This window comes from Lepus europaeus, chromosome 13 (genome assembly GCF_033115175.1).
Source record: "Lepus europaeus isolate LE1 chromosome 13, mLepTim1.pri, whole genome shotgun sequence".
NCBI lineage: Eukaryota > Metazoa > Chordata > Mammalia > Lagomorpha > Leporidae > Lepus > Lepus europaeus.
Window position 1 is genome coordinate 46,126,922 of NC_084839.1, and position 16,258 is coordinate 46,143,179.

At 36.4% G+C, this 16,258-nt stretch overlaps 1 protein-coding gene across 4 annotated transcripts in view; it reads right to left on the minus strand.

Moving 5' to 3' along the window:
* The window catches only part of NRXN1 (neurexin 1), a 1,232,227-nt gene that overhangs the window by 43,360 nt on the left and 1,172,609 nt on the right, over positions 1 to 16,258 (minus strand). The window lies entirely within an intron of this gene.

A 16,258-nucleotide genomic window follows, 5' to 3' on the forward strand; every position in this document is an offset into this window, starting at 1 on the left:
GGGAATGGTGCTCACCAACATCACTTATTGCCACCAGACTGGAGAACACTCAGCAGCCGGTGCAAAGTCCATTAGGGGCCAACTGAAGAACTCATGTGCAGAGGCTGGGTGAGAATTTTGCTAATTGCCTTCGATGAAGAACCAGTAGTTTTATTAGAGAGCCTGGATTTGTGCACACATTTCATTAGCTAGCATCTGTTGCTGAACTCTTCCCACAGGTATATCAGTGTTTTATTTAGTATGCTATTACCTAATGACCTCTTCTTTGATCACCATTCACACACTTTTTTTTCCTTTGGCCATGAAAATGTTGCAATAAGATCACATGTAAAAAACGTTTGGAGCTCTAAGCAACTAACCACATTCTCTTGGACAGCTTTCCTCTCTCTTGTGTTGCATTTACAATCTGTTCCATTCAATCCCTACACGTTTCCTTGAGGTCGCTCTCAAGACTCTGCCATCCAAACGTGTCCTTTGCCTTCTTGCACCCCTCTGTAAACCCTGTTTCCCTTTTTCCCTGCGTTCTCAATACTGGGATGTATGCTAAGGACAAGAAACAAACCTATTCACAACAAACATGCCATGTGTCATCAGGAGAATTTCTGAAATCATGTAAATGTAGTTTTTTAAACAAAGTTCTGAAGACAAGCTTTTCTTGATGATTTTATATCACTGTTAGGAGCATCAGTCCCAGCAAGAGTAGTGCTGTAAGATTACAGAGCATATCACTGCCTCTGCTCCCCAGCTCCATAATGTTTTAGTCTATGCAAGCTCTATCTAGTTTTAGTTTATGCAAGCTCTATCTAGTTTTAGTCTATGCAAGTTCTATCTAGGTTTCCTCTGTTGCCAAGTTTTATAGACCCCATTTCCCTTCCAATTTGCTCCTTCAGATACACTTTGAGCTGAAAAACCCAGATAATCAAGGTTCTTCACCTTGAAAAACAATAAGTATCAGACTCTCAAATTAAAAACCCTTAGTGCTTTAGGACCCTCAATCAAAGCTCCTAGTTTCTGATACACCAGACTTGTTAGAATGCAAATGCAAAGTTTCTCACGAAGGTAGCACATTTATTTATGACTCTTACAGTAATATGATAATTCTGAAATAGACTTTATAGCTAAATGAGACCAAGAAAGTTTATTGAGCTAGATTCTAGATATCTCAATTTTTATTTCCCAAGATCTAACCGAATAGAGGCCAAACCCAACTTCTCGCTGGGAGAGAAGTTGAGATGATTCAATGCAATAAAATGGTGACTGTTTTACTGTCTTTGACCACCTTGCTACTTAAAATAATAGGAGGTCCACTGGCTTATACTTATAGGTAGAATCTGACTGCAGCCTAACAGGTGTTCAGTTGTATTTATCCATAGTGCACACTAAGCAAAGAGAGGGATGCTGTGTCCATGGTAGGTATTTTGCCAGTTTCCTAGGACCAGCCATTTGCTTGAGGCATTGAGGAATCCTGGTACTAGCCATGAGATATTATAATGCTGCTCCCTAGTGATCTGGTGCATGACCATCGGCATAAGATACATCTGAGCATAAATTTGGGCTCTGCCATTTGAAGCTGCTGGAACTTCAGTGATTCATTTAACTTCTTATTTGTAAAATGAGAGGTAAGAAGTATCAGCAGTGTAGTTATAACAATTAAGAAAATCATGATAGATGATATGCTTAACACTGTTTCTTGTACATAATTAACACCAAATAAATCTTAGCTATTAACACCTTTATTATTTTTAAGACATGCACATATGTTACTCTGGCATGCCAGGAGGCAATATGTTCTCAATAAAGTGGGCAAAATCCCAATAGTCTAAGAAACGTAAGAGATAGACATTTGCCCTTGACTAAAGTACTATGAAGGAGGAGGAGTGAAAAAGCCGAATGTTGCATGAAGAATGCAAACATACTTTTTTTCCCCTGAATGTTCTATTTTGCTTTTCAACTTTTAAACTCTGCTTTATTTTAAAACATACTCCCAGTCAGTCCAAAGCATTTTCAAGTTGGAAAGCCTTCTTTTTTGTTTCATAATAAGCTAACTGCAGGTGCAAACTCAAGGGAGACAGACCTTGGAAATTTTAAATGTGTTGCTATGGCAATGGTTTGCAAGAATGTGTAAGAGTTTCTTCTTAGCTCTCAAGCATTCAACTGAGTTCATATGTAGAGGTTCAAGTCACAAAGCATACAATATGTGCCAGCCATTATGTCTTGAAAGGCTTGGAAATAACTCTGTTCTTTTTAGCAACTAGAAACCACAAAATTACCATTTATTATTTATTTATTTATGCAAATACAAAGATCTAGTGATTCATCATCTGCTCTAAGCTGATCAATCTCACTAACTGGCTACTCCAAGAGGAACTGTGTACATAAAATCAACAACAATCATTTAAACATTGTTGCAGAGTTGTCTCTTCAATGTGAAATGGCTGTCAAAATTTTCTATTGAATTTCACCATTTGAAATTGACATATCCTTCAAGAAGTGTGATCATTATTTGAGGATGTGTTATGAAAGCATATTTGAAGTCTAATGAATTGTGGAGAATCTCTTTAAAAGGGTCCCATTCTATACTGCAAGGAAGAAAGTTAAAGTATGTGGTTCCAGTTATCAAATCAAGCCCCTGTTCAAGGCAATAGCACTATCATCAACATCAAAATTATAGGCAAAAGGCATAATTTATCTCATATGAATCATCTCTACCTCAATTTTTCTTAAGTGATTCAGTTAACGTTTCTAAATTCCAAAAGCTGTAATTCAATGACAACATATACAGAATCTATAGAACATAACAATAGGAAAGTTTTAAAGCAATCTATATAATATAGGAAACAATTACTAAAAAATTCTCTCTAAAACCAAGGCTGTTTTCATGTAAAACTAGGACTATACAGATTGAATGACTATATGGGTTAAAAAATTAAACCCTAGCAAGAAAAAGCTGATTTCTAAGGGTGTAAATTCTTTGATTTTCCTAGGAAAAAATACTTCTGTTGCAGATGATTCATCATGATAAAAGTGCCTCACATAAAATGATGCCGCAGGGGAACAAACTATCTCCTACACTTGGTTATTGACAAAACCCTTCACAAAGCATGGGTTAGCTACCAAAATCTGGCAGGTATTTAAAATTCACTAGGCTGCTTTAACTTTGACCCATTTTCCAAAACACACACATGCACACACACATTCTCCCTATGCCCCTGCCTCAGCTTTAAAAGCTTGTTTATGTACTTTAACAGTGCAGTAGTGCTGGCCTCTTCCCAACCCCATCCGAACAAGCCTATAGCAATGCTGGAATTAAACATTTAAGAACACAATAATTAATAAGCTATGCAAACTGTCAAGTGGATCTAAAAAGAAAACAATACAAAAAACCACAGCTATTGGCAATTTTGAGTTGTTGCAAAAATCTGCTTTCAATGTCTATTTATTTTAAACAAAAATACATTAGACCTTTTTAAAAATATGCACTGAAATTTCTATGGAAATAGCGTGAATCAGCTAATCAGTCCTTTACATCTCTTATTTTTTCAGAGGTTGATATAGTAGAAAATTCTTTAGTCTCACATCCTTCTCAAGTCAATTCTGTTCTCTTTTATGACCAGATTCACTCCTAAAGATGAAAAAATATTTGCAAAGTGGTAATAGAAAAGGTTAGTGGGTCAAATAATATGCTGTGATTCCCCCAGTTCCCAACTACACCCCCCAAACTTAACCTTCGCAATTTTATAATTGGGAAAAAATTTAAAGTGACCATTAAGAACAAACTAGAAGGATGTGCATTGCGGTACAACCCCTTAAGCCTCTGCTTGTGACACTTGTATCCTATTTGGGGTACTGATTTGAGTCTCTGCTCTTCTGCTTATTCCAGCTTCTGGTTAATGAGTACCCTAGAAGGAGAGGTGATGGCTCAAGTACTTGGTCTTCCCTCCCCACATAGCAAATGTGCACGAAATTCCAGCTTCCTAGCTTCAGAATGGCCCAGCCTGTGCTGTTACAGGCATTTGGGAGTGAAACAGTGGATGGGAGATCTCTGTTTCTGTGACTTGCCTTTCATATAGATGAAAACAAAAAAACAAACAAACAAAAAAAAACCTTTAAGAAAAAAAAAGAACTGGAAAAAGAAAAGAATTCTTAAGATATCTCTTTTTTTTTTAATGGGTGACTGAGAAAACAGACATTCAGTTCTGTGGATAAAGAATGTAAATCCTATGATTTCTAGTTAATGTCTGGGCTTTTCATAATATCAATAACTGCCTTCTGTCCCCTTAGCAGTCCTGCTGAGTTACTGTGGAATAATGTGGTTATGTGTGCAATTGGCATGCTTTGTCCAGAAAACTAACCCTGTGCTTCCAGGGACTGCTAATGTTCCTATAATAACTTTGCATCTGATAACCAAATTTGAATATCAGATTTTTTGAAAACTCCAGAATTGTGATGAAATAGGGCATTTCATCTATGGTAAAATTAAACAAACCTCTTTATTCAAAAGAAAAATTTGCAACAAAATACAAATAAAACAAATTAAAACCGAAAAAACAAGGGGCCAGCTCTGTGGCATAGCTGGTAAAGTCTCCAGTGCCATCATCTCATATGGTCACCAGTTCAAGTTCCAGCTGCTCCACTTCCGATCCAGCTATTGCTGTGGCCTGGGTAAGCAGAAGATGGCCCAAGTCCTTGGGCCACTGTACTCACCTATGAGACCTGGAAGAAGCTCTAGATAGCTCTAGATAGCTCCAGTTGTTGCAGCCATTTGCCATTTGGGGAGTGAACAAGTGAATGGAAGACTCACTCTCTCTCTCTCTCTCTCTCTCTCTGCCTCTGCCTCTGCCTCTGCCTCTGCCTCTCTGTAACTCTGCCTTTCAAATAAATAAATATTTAAAGAAAAGAAAACGGACAAAAAAGAAAATGTAAAGGATTCACTTAAAATTAAATTTCTGATGATTATAGCTTTAGGATGCTATAGTTTCCGACGAAATAGTTACTACCCTCTAATGTGTGATCTGACTTTTCAATCCTACAGAACCCTTGTCCAGTTAACAATTTAGTTGTACTCAATGTATTTCTCCCCAACTTCACAGAATTAGGGGATTCTCCTGACCTCTGAGATCTGAAAACAATGGGTTCATGAGTAAGCAATTTTAAAACCATGTATGGATAACAAAATTGGATATTTAAATGACTGGAATTGGGCAGAAGAAAGCACTTGATGCTACTCACAGACTCGCAGTGGAGACCAACTAGAAGAAAAGAGGCAAAGCACAGGGAATGATAAAGAAAGGCAATGGCAAAAGGAAGACCAAAAAAAGAGAAACGTGTCCTTCACCTATTTTTGGGTGGTGGTAGGGTGTCTCAGTCTGCTTTAGAAGTGAGACCAAGATGGAGCTATTTCAGACTTAGGAAAGTAGAATTTATATCTTACCCAGTGAGATCTGAAATAAGTCTTGATTTCAAAATTCTAGAAAGAGGCTGTTAAAAATCACTATAAAATACACAAGTAAGATGATTCATCTGATGGAATCAGACAGACTCTGCTCTCTGGGTTGACTAACTCAGCTGTGTCTTCCGGGTTTTTCTCCCCTAGTGGTAGAAAAGGCTTCACTCTTATACACTAAGCCTTAAGACACAAATCAGGAAAGCATCCTATAGAGAATGTTTCTCACTTTAGACATCTTCTGTTAAGGTAAATGAAGCAGTTTCTCAGTCACTTTAATTAAAATGATATAGGGGTAGTAAGTTCTATGGTAAAGATACTTCAGAACCCACAAATATTTTTTCTAGAGCGAATTCCACCCATTACAGTACATTAAGTACATTACAGAACATTAAGAGCCAAACCTCTACTGTACATATAAATTTATTTTTCTAACTGCTGTATTCCCAAAGTATCCACTGAATTTTGTTGCGTAGTGAATAGTCTCTGTTTAAACTCAGATGGCAAATTGAAAACAAAACAAAACAAAAAAAAACTGTAATTACTAAACCACCCATACTTTTATTTTTTTTTAATTTGACAGGCAGAGTTAGACAGTGAGAGAGAGAGACAAAGGTCCTCCCTCCACTGTTTCACCTCTCAAATGGCTGCTACGGCCGGTGCACTGTGCTGATCCGAAGCCAGGAGCCAGGTGCCTCCTCCTGGTCTTCCATGGGGGTGCAGGACCCAAGCACTTGGGCCACCCTCCACTGCCTTCCCAGGCCACAGCAGAGAGCTGGACTGGAAGAGGAGCAACTGGGACTAGAACCCGGCGCCCACATGGGATGCTGGCGCCATAGGCAGAGGATTAACCAAGTGAGCCACGACACTGGCTCCATCACCTATATCTTAAGAATGATCAGTGTCAAAATTCTAAGTTTATTTTTTGTGTCTAAGTTTATTTTAATTTTAAATATTTCCAATTACTAGAAACACTAGTAAATTACATTCTTTTTATATATAAATTGGTAATATCCATAAAAATAACTGTCTAACACCTAACCTTTTGTTCTCAAGACTGACCCACTCTCTTCATCATGTTTATAGAAAAGTGTTTACAAACTCTGTTCTCTGAGGATCTCATTTGACATTTTTATGATTTATTTTTTCCATAAATGTTTATCAGCAATGAGAATTTTTCACAGACTTTGTTGTTGATGGCTTCTGCCACCACTTCTCTTCCCATTTCCACGAGAAGGCACAGTGCACCTTATTTCTTACAGGAGAGTCTGAAACTGATTTGGGGATGAAGGACTTTAGATACAGGGAATGCAGCACTTCATAAAATATTTATTGATATCTAGCCTAAAAATACACACAGTAGATACAGCAGTCATGTCAGTAATTATTTAATAAATTCAGCCTCTGATTTAATAATACTGGTTTCTTATTAGGAATACCAGATAGGGAATCAGGGTTTCTTGACACATGGTAATAAATATTTTCACTTATAATGAATAATTTACCTCTTTCGGTATTCACTGTATGAAAAATAGATTTGAAATGTTTTCAAGGTCTCTTAGCAAAGGTGGAAGTTTAAAGCACAAGGTGAAGAACACGGAGGGCAGGTATTTTACAGCAAAGGGGCGACGTGAGACACTTGCATCCTGTATTGGAATGCCTGGCTTCCAATACAGCTGTTTCAGATTGCAGCTTCCTGTTAATGAGCACCCTGAGGAGCAGAAGGTGATGGCTAATACTCGGGTTACTGCCTGCCACTCACAGGAGTGAGCTCGATTGAGTTCCAAGCTCCTGGTTTATGTCTGGCCCAGCCAAAATGCTCCAGCAGACATTTGGGGAATGAAGCAGCACATGCAAGCTCTCTTTGTCTCTGTGTGTCTCTCTGCCTTTCAAATGTAGATAGATAGATGATAGGTAAGAATGTCTAAGGAAAAGGAGAAGAATGAGCAGCATAGGGTCTCATTCTTTCATTTTCACAGAAATTTGCTTGCTTTTGTAAGGCACACTGCCAAAGTATTCCTCATTTGTCAAGATGAAAACATGCTATTTCTTCTATAGGATTTCCTATGAGAGTTTCTGGGATTCCAAATAGCTGATTCTCTGAAATCTACTAGGGTTACCCACAGAATGCTAATGAGTCGCTGTATACTTCATTATGGAAATGGAAAAGAAGCTTTGCTTTAATTAATGAAAGTCATGACTGAATTATTCTCAAACTACCTCCAAAATGAAAAGTCCATATAATCCCAGATGGAAATTCATCTCAGAATTCAGGTAAGATGACTTAAAGAATTGAAAAATGTTTTAAAAGGAAACACACATATTCATTCTCTAAAATTCTGAAGTACTAGAACTACAAACCCCTCTCCTGGCAGATGGGGAAATTAAATACCAGAAAACTCATTTATCTTCAGCCCACTATTAGAGAACTTTCCCCAATACAATATCCTGACATAAATCAGTTAAAAGAAAACATTCTAAAATTAGATAAGCCAAAAAAAAAAATCTGTTTATACTGAGACTTGTAGTTCAAGTGAGTGGGGAACAATTACAAAGGTAGATCTGAAATTTAGAAGAAAATAATTGGGAATGGTATTGATTTTTCAAAGAAAATGAAAAAGTAAAAGAGATCTATCCTGAGACTAACTTCATGATAAATTTGATATTTAAGAAAAAATAGGTACAGATAAGAAGGATTGCCCTTGACTTAACTGTTTTTACTCACAAATTTTTGATGGAGTGGTTTTGGGTGGAAAACCTGAGTAGCCCAGTTAGGGACGTCTCTTAGGTAAACAGTGGAAATCCAACCAAGTGACACTAAAGATCGCCAAAAGTAGTCTGATGTAACTCTGTGGCATTTATGACAAATGAATTATGAAAACAAATCACTTCTCAAAACAAAGTAACTGAATGTTAATTTCTTAGTGTTGACTAGTGTAGAGTGGTTCCATCAGCTATAAATATTAGGAAAAGGTGGATGGATAACTCTCTATCTTTAGAACACTTCTATAATCTGAAAATATTCCCAACAGAAATAATTTATTTTAAAACTAAAACATAAAAGCATCAAAATGCTTTAATCAATCCTATATATTACATATGCGTTGCTAAAATCGTGGTAATGATAAAAATATTCTCTTTCAATAAAGATGGAAATACATACATGCAGGAAAATAAACAGGAAACCCACAATCAAGAAAGTAACTTGTAAGTCCCTCCGATTTTGTAATATTTACAGATATAAAACAAGTAGGAGGGTACTTCAAAAAGCTTTGTAGAAAATGGAATTGAAAGAGAAGTTTATTTTGGTACAAAAATTTTTTGAAGACCACATATGGTTTTTTCATAGCGTGCATTTTTCATGAACTGTTTGAAGTACCCTTGTCTTATCCTTGGTTTGAATGGCATGTCTTTGGAAATGTCCTTACATTTTAGAGTTTCAAGTCAACCTAGCAAACACTTTTCTACTTAATCTCATCACTGTAGATCTTCCTATCTCTAAGTGCCACAGAGCTGATTCATTTAGGGAGTTTCCATTTAGAAACAGACAGACTAATGCCAGTTTTTACTTTGCTATTACATCAATAGCCTTCTGCTTAATGACACCATCTATTGGAACTAAAATCTTGCTGGTTGTGTGAAAATCTAGAAAGTCAGATATTTAGAAAACTCTCATTGTAGTGGATGCATTTAAATGGTGACCAAAGCTTACTTATTTCTAGCTTGTGATTATGTAAAGCAATCAAGAACTATTGTTTGATATTTTATACTGAGGTCTCATTTCATTTCTAATAAATGGCTCATGAATTGTCTTACAATTATTCACTATATTTTAAACTATTTCCTGAGAAAATAATAGCATTGATAATCATTCCAAGTGACTAGGTACACTGTACTCATTATTATTATTATCACTTAATCTAAATTAATTTTCTCAAGGCCAACCCCTTGCTTCTTGCCCATAACCACACACACTCATCCTCCTCACCACCCGAATAAGAAAAGAAAAAAGATAAAGAAGGATATCTATTTTTGTATACTGAGAATTATTGCTGGAATAATTTAGTACATTTTACTATTGGAGAAATGACTCCATATTTTAAATCATCCTATCTGGGGGCCAGTGCTGTGGCACAGTAGGTTAATCTGTGGTGCCAGCATGCTGTATGGGCTCCGATTCTAGTCCCAGTTACTTCTCTTCCCATTCAGCTCTCTGCTATGGCCTAAAACAGCAGTAGAAGATGGCCCAAGTGCTTGAGCCCCTGTACCCATGTGGGAGACCCAGAAAAAGCTCTTGGCCCCTGGCTCCAGATCAGCTCAGCTCTTGCTGTTGCGGCCATTTGTGGAGTCTACCAGTGATTGGAAGACCTTTCTCTCTGTCTCTCCCTCTCACTGTCTGTAAATCCCTCTCAAATAAATAAATAAAATCTTTAAAAAAAAATCATCTTATCTGTAAAAGGAAGCAGATTTCTTTTCTCTTTTTGGAAGATAGACACTTAGCAATAATGCTTGATTAATTTTAATGAGTAAAGAGAATGAATACAAACTAAATATGCAGTTGATGCTTAAGTTAAAAGGTTATACATATTTTGCGTTACTTTTATTATTCTTAAAGCCCTCTTTTAAGAAATCACTATGTTGTACTCAGAACATGCAGAACATGAAGCAGCCTTCTAGACTGATTTTGAGGTAAGGTACTTGGGACCTTGCCCTTACCAACACCTTAGAGGCAGGAACCGATATTAAAGGATATGTAGACCACCAGTCTGATACGATTCTGTATCACCATCTATGTTGTGGCTAGATAACTCAATTCACTAAGGCACAAATTACCTTCTCGAATCTCCTTAAGCTACACTGACTCCTTCTCTCTCCAATCTACCATGAAGCACAAGGCAGATGACAGCAAACATGTGGTCATGTACTGGATACCGTGGCATAAAATAACTCAGCTTCAGTGCTCCTCTGGTTTTATTTGTGTCTGTCTTGACAGCTCAAATAGCTTGGAAGGTAGCAAGTGCCTTAGTTTCCTTTGTGTTACCAGGCATCTAGCAGAGTTCTGATATGGATCAATCATCAATAGGCATTTTAACAAATTTAAAAAAACTAAGATTAGTTCATTTATTTTAATTCTGATTTAAAAGGCAGAGAGATAAAGAGAGGGACAGAGAGAAACCTATCTCCTTGATGACTACTCAAATGCCCACAACAGCTGGCTAGGACTAAGCTGAAGCCAGGAGCCCAGAACTCATCTTGGGGTCCCCTGCAGGAAAGGAAGAGATACAACTACTTGAGCCATCACCTTCTGCCTCCCGGGGTGTACATTTGCAGGAAGCTAGATTGGAAGTGGAGGAGCTAGGACTTGAAACAGGCATTCAATTATGGGTTGTGGTGATCCAAAACAGCAAATTAACCACAGTGTCAATTGCCCACCCCAACAAATCTTACTCAATAAATGAACAAAAAGTATTGAAATGGGTGCTTAGTATTGCTTATATATTATAATTTTAAATATTTTGGAAAGAGATGGTATACTTTCTAAAGCCTAGAAAACTCTTGGCAAATCCAGAACTAGGTCTTCTCTGCCAAATTTCTAGTTTATTTTATGAATCATTTTAAAGTTATTATTTAGCCACTACATATATAGTAATGTTCTACATAGATACACATTGCATACACATATTACACTCAAATATGAAAACACTGTAGTCTTACTACAATCCTAATGGGTAAGTGATCCATTTAAATCCAGCTGTGCAAATGGAGGAAGCCAAGGTATATAATTGAAAACAAGGACTTTTAAGCCAATGGAGAGGAGTGGGGAGTGGTAAGTGGTTCAGAAAGCACATGCAGTCCTTGAAGGTAATCAGTTATGTATATAGTTCATCCATGGGTAACTGAAAATTGACTCCTGAAGTTATACCTTTGGAACCCCAAATAACGAGCTATCAGAAAATCAAAATTCTATATAAAATTTTGATCTAACAAAAAATAATACAGGGACAAAGTCATAAAGGCAGACTTAGTTTTGTATATATAATACAAATATATATACAAAAAAGATGATCTTATATATATTATATTTTATATATGTAATCTACACTTTATAAATAAAATCTATAAGCAAATTCATTTCACTGGATGATTCATTGAAAAGAGTTTTTGTGTTTTATTCCATGCTTGTAGGCTTTTCAATTTTAAAAATGTGAAGTAGTCAGCAAGGTGAACAATTTCCTCCGTATACTGCTAAACCCTACTTTATCTGTAAATTTATTAGTGAATCTAGATGGTGTACTGAGAGGATCATGATATTGGTCAACAACCTGAAATATGTTCAGAGCCAAAACTGTGGTATCCTCCAAGACTCAATACATTTCAATAAATGGCATTGGAAACAAAAAAGAGTAACAGACTTCAACACTGACTGTTTTTAGCAACTGACTTCTTTGCATTCCTTAAAATAATATTAAAGGCATTCATTCTCACAATTCTATACAATTTTTTTTTTTGTCTTTTAAACTGATAAGCAAAGTAACAGAGACTTTATATTAAAAAGTATTGATTTTTGGAAAATAGTTCTGAGATTTCAAATGGAGGTGAAAGTTGGAGGAACAAGTGGAAACAAATAATAATAATCACACACATAATTTATGACACAAAAATAGAAAACATCTCTCATATTTTTTGCTTCCTCGTGGCTTTTATTCAGCTTGGACTCACACTGTTTTGAATTTGCTAAGATTCTCTAGAGATGTCCATGGATTTATAGCTGTTGGTGACTCTCTCCAATTATTCTGTATACTGAGATTTTCATAGTTACTCCACAATACTGTGCTTAATCTCATTCTTTGTGCCAAAGTGATGAAAGATGAAGCCTTCATGAGATTCAAATATTAGCTTTCAAGAAATTGTAAATAAGATAGGAGAAGGTAAAATCAAACTTTCTTAGTCAAAGTTGATGATTTTATTAGAAATGAAAGAAATTTGAATACAAACTAAATACAGCAATACATAAAGCAGTATTTGGTGTCATTATACACTGACGAATGTATATGTGGTTTACTGAATCAAATGACATGCCATTTTACCTACCCATAGGTTTTTAAGCCCATAGGTATAGCAGTATAGGAATAAAACACTGGGAGTATGGGGAGTAGGGGGTAAAAAGGAAGAGTAAAAAAATAAAAAGTACCACTTGCTTTAAGTATAATTAAATATTCATTAATATTGTTCATCTGGGGATTTACCTAGTGCCATAGTGCTGAAATTAAGAGCACTAATTTTGAAGGGGAAACTTTTATTCAAGTGAGTCATTTCCCAAATGGGTAGAATATAACATCAGTTTTTAAAATATTTAAAATTAATATCAAAAAAGGCCTAACTTCTTTAGCTTCATTCCTTTCTTTTTCCTTTGAAAAGAGAAGTTTCCCTATCAATTATTATTCCTCTTACCACAACCATCAGAAAGCTAATTTATTGCACTTATAGATTATAAATACACACAGATGCTGTGGGATGAGCACATTTCACAAATTAAAGGCACATAGGCAATAACATTTCATCATAACTACCCAAAACATCTTTAATACACAACGTTACATCACTAATTATTTTATAAATATGTAAACATTTCTCTGGTTAATGTCTTGGTAAGAAATTTCTCTGGCAGTGGAGCCCAAATTACCATGACCAGATATTTAATACCACATCACAGCTCTTCTGGTTATGTTTCACTTCACCTATAAGGAGAACGTAGCTCTTGGCCTATTAGGCACACTTGACTGTACAGTCAATACAACTAATTTTACTTTATCACTGGGTCACATTTGCTTAAAAAATAGCAGTCAGCTCCCCAAATATAAATATTTGTCTAAAGTTCTGTCTTCAGACTCTTATTTTTTTCCAAAATGGAGAATTTGCCAAGACTGGACTCTTTCCATTAATATCTAAGGAGACAGTATTTAAGAAAAAGGCCACAGAAATAGTTATACATTGACTTCATTCTTTAACTCTGGGAAAATTAGTAAACATACTTGAGGAAATTATCACGAATTTACCACAGAGTGCCAAATAAATACTTTCTTCCTCTTTTCTAAGTCATAATTGTAATTTCCTTTCAAACCAGGGTTCAAAAGGTGAAATCGAAAGAGATATGCAGTACACCTACACTTTCTTTGGAGACTGGAAATTCTCTACAATACACAAAATCCACTAGCCAAAGGATTGGCAAGTGAGCTGTGACCCACAGAATTCCAATTGTGTTTTATTGTTACAATTTACTATGATGACTTTGGTCCAATTAATTTCTGTCTTGGAATGGAAATCATATTTGGACTCAACTAGGATTTTTTAAGAATCATTAAAAAATAAAAGAATTCAGGAAAAAAAAAACGATTTTTATATTTATCCAGACCCATAGTTTTTCTGGACAAAGGCAGTGCCCAGTCCTCAGGGAGGTGGGCATGACAGAAGGCTTGTTGGAAGATGTTGAGACGTTAATTTCATTTCAGAATTTGAAGTGGGCTTTGGTCAAGTTCCTATGCTTCATGACAAAAATTAAAAAAAAAAAACTTAAATAAAACATTCTAGTTATTGTAGAAATGGATATCTCTTTAAAAGCCAGATCTAACAGAACAGTAAATTAGTTAGTATGGGATCTTAACATTTGCAAAATATTACTCAGGGAAAAATCCAGTGAACACTATAGAGGCTTGAATCATCCAAGGTCTGGTAGTAATTGCCATATTTATGTTTAGATGCCACCAACTCAAATAATACAGTATCTTAATTTTAACTTTGCTGTTACTTTTCCTGAATATGGCAAAGAGAAAAAGTTGCATACAACAACAGACAGACAGTGCAACACTTAAAATCTAGTAAAGCAATCTCTATTCATGGGATTTCTTGCCTAATCAGGGACTACATAATTTAATGAAAAACCATCAACATAGATATGCCATTCTATCTCATAATTAAAGGAAGATGCAATCAGAAGTTCCCTTGAAAAGAGAGGCCAGGTTTCTTTCACTATTAAACACAGTTCTGCTCTATCCTAACCCCCCTCTCCACCCTCCCCCTCCCCTTTTCGAATATGCAAACCCTTCTGTTCTCCATCTGCTCCACCCCCACCTATTATTTCCACTCACTGCCAAGCATGCCAGTCCCATCTGGCCATACTCTTGCTTGTGCGAACTCCAGTTCCCATGGGCCTAGGGAGTGTTTGTTTGAATGCCAAGACATACTTGCTCTTCACAAGAATATGGACTAGCAAGAAGTGTATTGAACGATTCCCCAAGGAATTCACACACACACACACACACACACACACACACCAAAGTGCACAGTGCACATGATCTCTCACATACATAAGCAGCAATTTTAGAATCCTCTCCTAGGTTAAAATATGGAAATGCTTTCAGTTCCTTTATCAGGGAAGCAATTTTAAAGTTTAAATCATATTATCTTTGAAATAACAAAATTAATATTTTAAAATCAAAATAGTTTCCTAACCCTAAACATGCATTTTTTTTTCAGTAAGCAGAATTAATTTCTATAAATGTTACTCAAATCTTATCATCACGAAATATTTCCACCAGGTAATCAATTTAATCATTGATACATTTTCTGTTGTACCAAACATGCATTCAATTCAGACATTCCACCTTTAAAAATTCCCAGCAAAATCCCACTCTGCCGCAAAAGCATGCATGGTCAGAATCTAAACGTATTTAAGCAGAATTTTCACCAAGTCATTAACAACAATAAAGCAGTCTGGCAAGTATTGAAAGCAGCTTTTATTCATGCTTTTACTTGAACCAAGTTAATACATACAGACATATATAAATGCAAACGCGTGCACGCGCGCACACACACACATACACACACACACGTTTTGTTTGTTTTTGCCACAAGCATGCTGAAAAACCTCTGAAGCACACAACAAGCAGCAGACAAAACTAGAAGCAACCATGCTCAGGGTTTAAGGAAATTTTAAAATTTAAAACAAGCTTTCTGCATTTCATATAAAGCGTGCAAAAATTTGACATGCAAATTCCAAGAAGAAATATTTTAATATAAATCTTAAAATTAGTTTATCCAAGAGTTTCTTCTTATTTGCATTCTTATTGTTCTTAGGCTTCTGGTATCTTAAACCCTGCATGCTGCAGATCTAAGCTGTGCTGAGCAGCGGCTGTGATAGAAGAAGCTACCTGCGAGTTTTCACAGTGCCATCTCATATCCATGTCTGTCTGGCTACCCTGCGTGCTTAGAGCTTTTTTCTTAATTCTTAATGGAAATCCTAGGAAATTTAGTCCATCCTCTGAAATCAATACTGGTGACAGGAGCGCTCCCTGACTCAGTGGGAGATCAAGATGATAAATTGCCTGCGCATCAGCCTGGCCTATCAGTGCCCTGCACACAGATGGGCGAGAAAAGACACAGAACAGGTTCTATCAGTCACGTGTCACCGAGGAGCCAATGGCTGACGCACTACTGCAGGAAAGGATGCTGCAGTTCCGTCTGCAGTTGATGAGGCTGCTGGTACACAGCCCAGCCCGCGCCAGCCCGCGCCCTGCTCAAACACTCTGAGCAGTCTCTGTGGCTGTGCTTGCTCCCTGACCGGGACTGCATAGAGGAACTGATCTCTCTCTACAATCCTGACTCAAATAAGGGTTTATTTTCATGCACAATTAATTCACTCTGTATTACTTTCTAATCCATTATGATAAACCAGCAGAAAGAAACTATGTTTTTTAACATCCTCAGTCCTTAAATTCTTACGTGCTTCTATTCAGATGATTATCGTGTTTTTGCCTA